Here is a 9,227-nt window from a genome sequence, read left to right as displayed (position 1 = left end):
TAACAACATTGATATAAGACTAGACGCATTTAACTATTTCCAGAGTTCTTTTGTTATTCAAGTCAATAAATTAACAGCTATCACTTCATATTTTATTCTTGCACATGAGAAGTTGGAATTAAAAGGGAGCAAGATTAATTTAGAAGAATAGTAATTTGATCTAAATAAAAAGTCATGTTGCATAGAATGTTATCTAAATATGTCTTTTCTGGCTACATGTATTAAATCCTTATTTTCCAGTATAGTCATCTTAAATTAACTACAACATTTGAAGGCCATGGAAGTGGTTTTTAAATATACTTGAGTTCTCCAGTTTTAATATGATCAGTGATATTGCTACAAGTCCTATGGTGGAGAGTGAATAATGACGTTTTGTGAAAGCGACATTATCAACTTTCTTTAAAAGCAGAAATCTAATCATTAAATTTTCATTAAATATGTACTTTTTTCATTTGTTGCTCCTAAAATGGTTAAGAATAAAAATAAGTTATAATTTTATACCACAAAACGAGGAAACAACCATTATGGCAACAGACATCAGAATACTCTCACTTGCTAAGGCAGGACTTCTTGGCTTCTGTTTCCCACTCAAATTTTACATATGCTCTTCCAGTATTTCCCACGTTTTCCATGGCCTTGCTGACTGATATCTTGGTGGTTTGAACTTCCTGAGAACTGGGGACTGGTTATGACCTTGGTGAAAGTAGATGGTGCACGAAGTGGGTCTTCAGGGGACAGCACCCACTCCGCAAGAGATTTGAAGCATTTCTGAGAGTGCTTCATTTTATCAGCAAGAGCCTAGCAACTATGCCTTAAAGAGTTAAGTTAAAGTTACATTGCATTTGAAAAGTGCTGGGAAAAGAAGAAAGGTATTGATGTTTGTCTTTAAATTTAACTGCCAGTGAAAGCGAAAACTCTGTTCTGTGAACCTAAATCCCTCATGTGCTAAGAGAGATCACAGCAAAAACCTACAGTATGAAGTAGAGAACTCCTAAACCTATACCAGATCATTTGAATTCAACTATTTAAAAAATAGCATTGCTTAAAAATGAAAATTCTGGAACAAATGCCAAATCAGAAAGACATTAAGGCAACACATGTAAATTGGGCCTGTCCCAAACTAGGACATATGGTTAGCCTATGCATGAGTCACCACCAGACCTTCTGAGTTACTGCCACTCACAAATGATTTATCTGATACATACATAAAATATTTGTCAATTTCACTACTTTCTAATTTAATTATCTCAACCTTCATTTCTATAATAATTATGCTCTTCATTTATGTTCTTAAAATATCCTTAATGCTTTTGTAGTTGCTGGATATCATAGGGATAAAAACATGAGTTAAATACTTCAAAATTAAACCCAAACTTAGCAAAATGTGATACTTGGTCACGATTCCCACCACCATTTGTTGGTATGGGCAGAGCTAATGTATTTTGCTACGGAGCATAGCTTTTTTTTTCCCCCCCGTATGTGTGAAAGTAAATAACAGGTCACTAGAATAGAAGCTTCTTGTTTTAATACTATTGAGTAAATTATACAAAAAATTCAGGGTACCTAGGTGGCTCAGTCGGTTAAGCATCTGCCTTCAGCTTAGGTCATGATCCCAGGGTCCTGGAATCGAGCCCCTCATGGGGTTCCCTGCTCAGCAAAGAGTCTGCTTCTCCCTCTCCCTCTGCCCCTCCTCCCTGCTCATGCTCTCTCTCTCTCTCAAACAAACCAATAAAATCTCTAAAAAAAAAAAAAATACAAAAATTCAGCCCACATGAAGTTACATAAAAAGAAGATTGAAAGAATATGATCTATCACAGAAATGCTCAGTTATAAATCTGTGCCCCAAAACTGAAAACCAGAGCACTTAATAGCAGGGAGAATATTGGTTGACCTCTTGTTTCTGTATTGAATGACCATTCTACTCTTCTCTGATAGAAATATTACTGTTTCAAGTTTCAAAAGTTATGCCTTTCAGTACCTACTCTCTCCCCCATGTTTTTTTTTTTTTTTAAGATTTTATTTATTTATTTGACAGACAGCCAGTGAGAGGGGGAACACAAGCAGGGGGAGTGGGAGAGGAAGAAGCAGGCTCCCAGTGGAGGAGCCTGATGTGGGACTCGATCCCGGAACGCTGGGATCACGCCCTGAGCCAAAGGCAGACGCTTAATGACTGAGCCACCCAGGCACCCCTCTCCCCCATGTTTTTATCTCAACTTGTAGCTACATATAATGAATCATCATCATGTTCTCTTATAAATACTTGTTTATTTTTCTGTGTTGTATAAGGTTCTGTCTAGGACAAGGTCAAGTCTTATTCCTTAAATTTAAACATCCACTTAGTGTGATTTAAAACAGAATAAATAGTTTAAGGCATGTTTGTTGAAAAAACATCAAGATTTCATTCGTTTTCTGGTCATAACTGTCCTACTAATCACCTAAATGATTGCCATTTTAAAAATTCAGATTAATTTATAATACTGAAAATTTTGTAGATTCCGCTGGGACAGTTGGATTCTTAGTAACTCTACTTGAGACAAAAACAGTATTAAAAACTATTCTGATTACTGTACTACTTTTAAATAAGTGTATAGGCAGGCAGAATTTGTGTAATTTTTAAAAACCAGTGATACACGTGTTTCAGACCAGTTGTTCAGCCTATAGTAATTGGCGTACATATATATTTCTAGCAGCCTGATAATAAATATGTTGCTCTTAAAGGGGCCTTTGGTCTTGTGGATGGGAAGATGGTTTTATATCAATAAATGAGTTGTATCTTTCTGCAGAAACTTTGTCTCTCTCATATTACAGAGTGTCAGATTCAGTGTTGAGTTGTTGGCACTATAATAGCGAATAGCAATTTTCACATGAAAGAGTTTAATAAAATCCTTTCCTTCTTCTGCTTACTACCTATACAAGAGAACAATTTAGTTCAAGTACTTAAAATGACATATTTAGGGGCACTTGGATGGCTCAGTCGGTTGTATGGCTGAGCCTTGGTTTTGGCTCAGGGCATGATCTCAGGGTCCTGGGATGGAACCCTGCATCATTCTCTCTGCTTTGCATGGAGTCTGCTGATTCTCTTTCTCCCTTTGCCCCCTCCCTACCTCATGTACTCTCGAAAGAAAGAAAAAAAGAAAGAAAGAAAAGAAAAAAAAGAAAAGAAAGTCTTTTTGAAAAATGACATTTAAGATTATTTAGTAATTTGTCATTTAGGATGTCTTTAAGCCATCAACATTTTTGTCACATGGAACAGGCTTTGTCACATAAAAAGGGCCATTTTTTAAAATTATGAAGAACATAGAGTATTTCAGGGAGAAACTATGTTTAAAACATCTCCCTTTGTCAGTGTCATTAGGCTTGCCCTAAACATCCCATTTAATTTCTGCAAAATTTAAAGAGTGACTTTAAGCACAAAATCCACACATGCCAACATACAGAACACGTGATATTTCTATTTCAAGGGAAAATTGTGTTTATCCTATTACTTGTCATCATAATACCTGTCTGAATTGTTGTTGCAAGTCATTCATCACCTTAGAAGTAAATAATTTTCTTGATGTGTTGTAGGAAAAATACATCAATACAGAGAATGATGATGGTGTGATTATAGTAATTATCACATGTAACATGGGTAGTTACTATTATTTACTTCTGTTCTAATTCATTATAGAGCTAGTAAAAGTCACATTAGGGAGTCTATACAAGGTGAAATAACATTAAGGAATTTTTGTTCACTGGAAATGAAATGAATGAAGGGCTTTGAAATAGACTTGATTTACAGGGCTTTTTTCTGGCTAAACTCTAGGCAAATTTTAATTACCTATATTATGGTTTTGAGAGGGATTAAAATATCTTTCAACTGGGAACAGTATTATAAATAGTTATCTAAAAGATGAGAAAGTCAAGAGGATGATAGACTTTTAAATGTTCTATTTTTCCAGAAGTTATCATTTGTGTTGTTGATTATCATTTTCTTTTACTAGAGCCTGGATTATCCAGAGGCAGAAATCACTTTATTTTTATTTTTTCCATAATGCCAAGCAAAGTGGTCGATGGAACATACTGGTGTATGGAAAACGATCCATGTGAGCTGGGTCTCACTCATGCTGGTGCGTGAGAGCTGATTGTTAGATTTTTCAGGAATTGTACAGGCTGGCGTTGCCATGGTAGTTTGTTATCAGGCATGGTGGGAGTATTTATAACATAGAATTAGGCAGGGAGAGGGTTTTTCCCCAGAGAACAGATTATTAAACACTTACTAGCATACCACTAGAAAGCTTTCAATAAATGATGAATGAACAAAGAATGAGCGATCGATTTCTTAAAAATAGTGATAATCTACAATAATACAAAGAAATAAAAACTACTCATGAAGTAAACACACAGCATTAAATAAGATAAAATATTTGTAATTTGGTGTCAATCAGGCTTCCCATTCTAATGTAAGCTCTAGCACTGGCTGGTTGTATATTCTTATACAAGAAATGTACCTTCTTGGAGGGGGAAGCTTCTTCCATCATGTGAGGATACAAAGAAAAGTCTGCACCCTGGGGGAGGGCCCTCACTCGGCCATGCTGGCACCTCGGTCTTGGACTTCCAGCCCCAAGAACTGTTTTGAACTAAAAGCCAGCAAAAATTATCGCTTTCAAGTGGATAAAGATGACAATGGACACCCATTTTCTTTAAAAATAATCAGGTTAGGGGTTTGTGCAAGGGCTGAATTGTACATTGTTGAAACAGAGGCACTGAATTAGGAAGGCAGTCCAGTTACATCCTACTGGCAGCTTCGAAAATGTCCGTACAGCTGGTGGTTTCCCTCGGGACTTTGAAATAACACCACCTGTGGTCTTGTGGTTAAGTGTGGTTCAGGGTCTGTGCGAATTCATGGACAGTGCTTAGTGGCTCTAGATGAAATACAAAGTCATGTGAAGCCCCTAAGTATATCAGGAAAAGTGATCTGCTCCTGGAAGTGGTAGCAGGTTTCCACCAACAAAATAAAACTTGCAGCTGATAAAGACCATGATGATAAAGATAATGATGATGATGGTTTTGAGGGTGAGGAAGCAAAGGAAAAGCTTCAATAAATAAATTAAGTGTGGGGGCACCAGGATGGCTCAGTCAGATGGTTAAGCATCTGCCTTCGGCTCGGGTTATGATCTCAGGTCCCCCTGCTTCTCCCTCTCCCTCTGCTCCTCCCCCACTCCACCCCTGCTTGTATGTGCTCTTTCTATCAAATAAATAAAAATACAATCTTAAAAAAATAATAAATGTAAGTATAATACTCCAGCCAAAAATGCACAAAAATCAAACCAGATCTTATTAACACCAAGATCAAAAGGTGAAGAATCCTTCAATAAACAGCAAAAAATTCCTAAGACACTGAAAAAACCTAGTTCTGTAGAAGACATAAAAGCAAAAATGCAAACAAACATAGAAAAAAGGTGCCTGTCTTCCTAACTTGGAAGCCAAGTTTATCAATTATGTGAAGAGTTGGTTGTGGGTTTCTGACCTGGGAGGCTATTCAAGAACGCTGGCAGTGAAGACAGTCTCTTAAAGGAAGTATTTTAGATAGTTTGTTAAAATTTTCCGTCTTATTTCATTTCTTTAACAGTTGATATATGGCTGTACTTTTTTTATAATGCAGAATGTGAACTTTCCCTGCCATGTCTGATAAATATTTTCCAGGTCCCATTGCCAAAAATGTGTTGTCCAAAATGTCTGTTTAGTTTTTAAAGATGGAAATGTACCTTTGCTTGGTTTTAGATATATGTGGAATGTCATAATAGCAGTGGTGGTCAAAGAAATGGAAATGGTAGGGAGACAAAAATATACTTGTGAAATAAACTCAGTATTTTAATAAAGTAAAAATAAGTTATTTTTAAGTAGTTTAAGTAACTTGCTCAACAGTGTGTGTGTGTGTGTGTGTGAGAGAGAGAGAGAGGGAGAGAGAAAGAGAAAGAGAAAGAAAGGGAGAGAGAAATGGGGTAATAATGTTCACCATATAGGAGTATAATGGAGATTAAAATTTATGAGATCGAATCATAGGGAATGGATTTTGTTATACATCAAAAACAGGTCAATTATTTCATATGCTTTGACTTTTATAGTAAGTGTGCAATAAATATTGGAAGGGAGACAGAGGGAAAGAGAAATAAAGTAGGTTAGGAAGAAAGAAAAAATATAGAAGCCATCCAAATTTTATTCAATAATTTTTTTTTTTTCACTGTGTCCATACACATCCTGCCCAAACATCCAGTTCACTACTGTGGTCAGCGACTTAGCACAACAAAAACTGGTGTTCTCACAATCTGACTTAAGGTACTAAAGCCCCTAGAGATACCTTCTGAACTGTGCAATATATGTGTAGATGTGTAATGTGTATTAGTATATCGTAATCTTTTGATAATGGTAGTCCATTCAGACTATATTTTGCGGACTAGGTTAAGAAACACTTTTTAATCTATTTATGTAGCTAGCTAACTCACTTTAAAAAGCAATATTGTGTCCTTTCTTAAAGAAGAAATTCCTATCCATACTGAAGTTTAAAATAGCTGTACATCTAGGGGAACACATGTAAATATTAATTAGAACATAAATCAGGGGCGCCTGGGTGGCACAGCGGTTAAGTGCCTGCCTTCAGCTCAGGGCGTGATCCCGGCGTTCCAGGATCAAGCCCCACATCAGGCTCCTCCGCTATGAGCCTGCTTCTTCCTCTCCCACTCCCCCTGCTTGTGTTCCCTCTCTCGCTGGCTGTCTCTATCTCTGTCAAATTAAAAAAAAAAAAAAAAAAAGAACATAAATCAGATCATACTGTGCATCCCGTTCTGCAGAATGTGTTTCAAACGAACAAATATGCCATGTGTGTCTTTCTATTGCATGCAGAGAGATCCACTTCATCTCTTACTTATATATAGTCTTCCATGGTATGGATGAGTCAAAGAAGACCGAATCAGTCTTCTCTCACTTTTGGCTTTTGTGAACAATGCAACAATGAACATTTGTATGTGCGTGTATACATGTGTGTATGTATGTTTTATATGTATTTATACATATATTTATGTCTATGCACACACTATTACATATGCAGACACACACGTTGTTTTCATATGTGGATAATTACCTATGTATGATAAAGTCCTGGAGTTGGAAGTGTTCCAAATTTGGCTAGATATGGCTAAATTGTTCTCCAAAGAGATTGCGCTCCTTGATACTTTTTGCAAAAAAAAGTGTCTTTTCTCCATATATTAAAAAACACTTCCTAAATAATCTCTGGAATATTTTCAAGTTTGGTCTATGAAAAAACTCTTTTTGCATTTATATTAATTGATTATTAATGAGGCTGATCACCTCCACGTGTATTTATTGTTTTTAATTTTTTCTCCACATTTTCTCTTAATATTTTTGGCTCACCTTTCTGTTGGGTTGTAAGGCATCTTTTTAAAAAATATATTTGTCTGTCGGTATGTTCCAAATAATGTTTACATTTTTGTTTTTCCTTAACTTTTTCTGTGGTGCTTTTTACTATGCCAACATTTTAAAATTTTATGTAGTGAAGTCTGTCACTATTTTCTTTAAAGATTTATATCACCCACACACATCTATCAATCTTCCCATTTTCCAATATTTTATATATATTTTTATATTTAAATCTTAGCTCTCTAGGGAATTTATTTTGGTGAAGTGAGTGAGCACTGGCTTCTTTATTACCTAATGACTGCAAGTTATCCCAAAGACACTTATCAAATAATGTACCTTTCCCTTGTCCATTTGAAATACTTGCTTTCTGGGGGAGAGAGGTAAGATGGAGGAGTAAGGTGACCCTAAGCTTGTCTCCTCTCTTGAATACAGCTAGATAAATATCAAATCATTCTGAAGACGCAAGAAATTGGTTGAAATAGTTGAAATACTTGCTTTCCTATATTCTGATTATCAACATATCTTGGGTATATTTAGACTTTAAAACATTATTTTCCGGTGGTTACTCTGGTCTTGCAACTTCAACATCCTGTTGTAATTTTGGTTGTTTTATTATATATTTTAATACTATTTAGGACAAGTTCTTTTTCATTACTGTGTGTGTGTGTGTGTGTGTGTGTGTGTGTGTGTGTGTGTAATTTACCTGGCTATACTTAACATTTTCTTTTTCTAGATAAATTTTTATTTTTATTTAATTTTTTAGAAGATTTTATTTATTTATTTGACAGAGCACAAGCGGGGGTGAGCAGCAGGCAGAGGGAGAAGCAGGCTCCCTGCTGAGCAGGGAGCCCAATGTGGGGCTTGATCCCAGGACCCTGGGATCATGACCCAAGCTGAAGGCAGATGCTTAACAGACTAAGCCATCCAGGTGCCCCTCTAGATAAATTTTAAATATTTTGACAATATATTGCAAATTTAAACAGAGATAGACACATAGATGCTCACACATTGGAACTTTCACTGAGCATACACTAAATTTATGGATTGGTTTAGAGAGAACTAATGTGATACAAATTGAATTTCTGTATTTCTCCATTTATTTAAACATTTCTTCTTCTGCAGTGTTTTGCAGGTATTTTTGAAAAGGTATTTTCAGGATTTTTTTATTGTTGCTATTGCAAATGGGATATTTTTTAAATTGCATTTTCTAAATTGTTATTATTTGTGTACCACAAAGGTAGAGGACTTTGTATTTTTTTTTTTTTTTTAGCTCTGGCACTATTTTGAAATTCCTCAGCATTTCTAATGCCTTTTTTTGTAGTTTTTCCTGGGTTTTCTATTTTTGCTACTGTTTTCCATGTATTACATATCGAGTACTTTCACTCTGTCTCTGGTCCAATGGCATCGGCAAACAATTCCAAAATAATGACAAGAAAAGCAGGTATCTGTATCTTAAACCTGACTTTGATGGCAAGGCTTTTAGGATTTCACCAGTAAACAGGGTATGTATAGGCTGGTGAGATGTGTTACATGTGTTTAGCAAGGTACATGATCCATCAGCTCCTAGTTTCTTATAGTATTTTTTAAAATGTATTAAGCATTTATTGCAACTTTCCATGTGCTTTTCCCCCCACTGTTTTTAGAGAGTAGTAATCACATTTGTAATCAAATTTGGAATGTATATCTGTTGGTTACATTTCACTGATAGTTTAATAGGTGACTAAAATTGATTTGCTAATATTTTGTTTAGAATTTTTGCATACATTTTCGTAAGTAGGAGATATTTGTAATTTTCTTTCTCAGTCCTATCT

The 9,227-nt window shown here is 35.6% G+C and overlaps 1 pseudogene; it reads left to right on the top strand.

Annotated features, from left to right (window-relative positions):
• The first annotated feature begins 4,571 nt into the window (after window positions 1-4,571).
• On the top strand, window positions 4,572-5,615 carry LOC113263363 (nucleophosmin-like; annotated as a pseudogene).
• Window positions 5,616-9,227: the final 3,612 nt, after the last annotated feature.

Source organism: Ursus arctos, unplaced genomic scaffold (assembly GCF_023065955.2).
Source record: "Ursus arctos isolate Adak ecotype North America unplaced genomic scaffold, UrsArc2.0 scaffold_1, whole genome shotgun sequence".
Taxonomy (NCBI): Eukaryota; Metazoa; Chordata; class Mammalia; order Carnivora; family Ursidae; genus Ursus; species Ursus arctos.
Note: the sequence above shows the minus strand (reverse complement) of the source record. Positions and strands in the feature narration are given on the sequence as shown.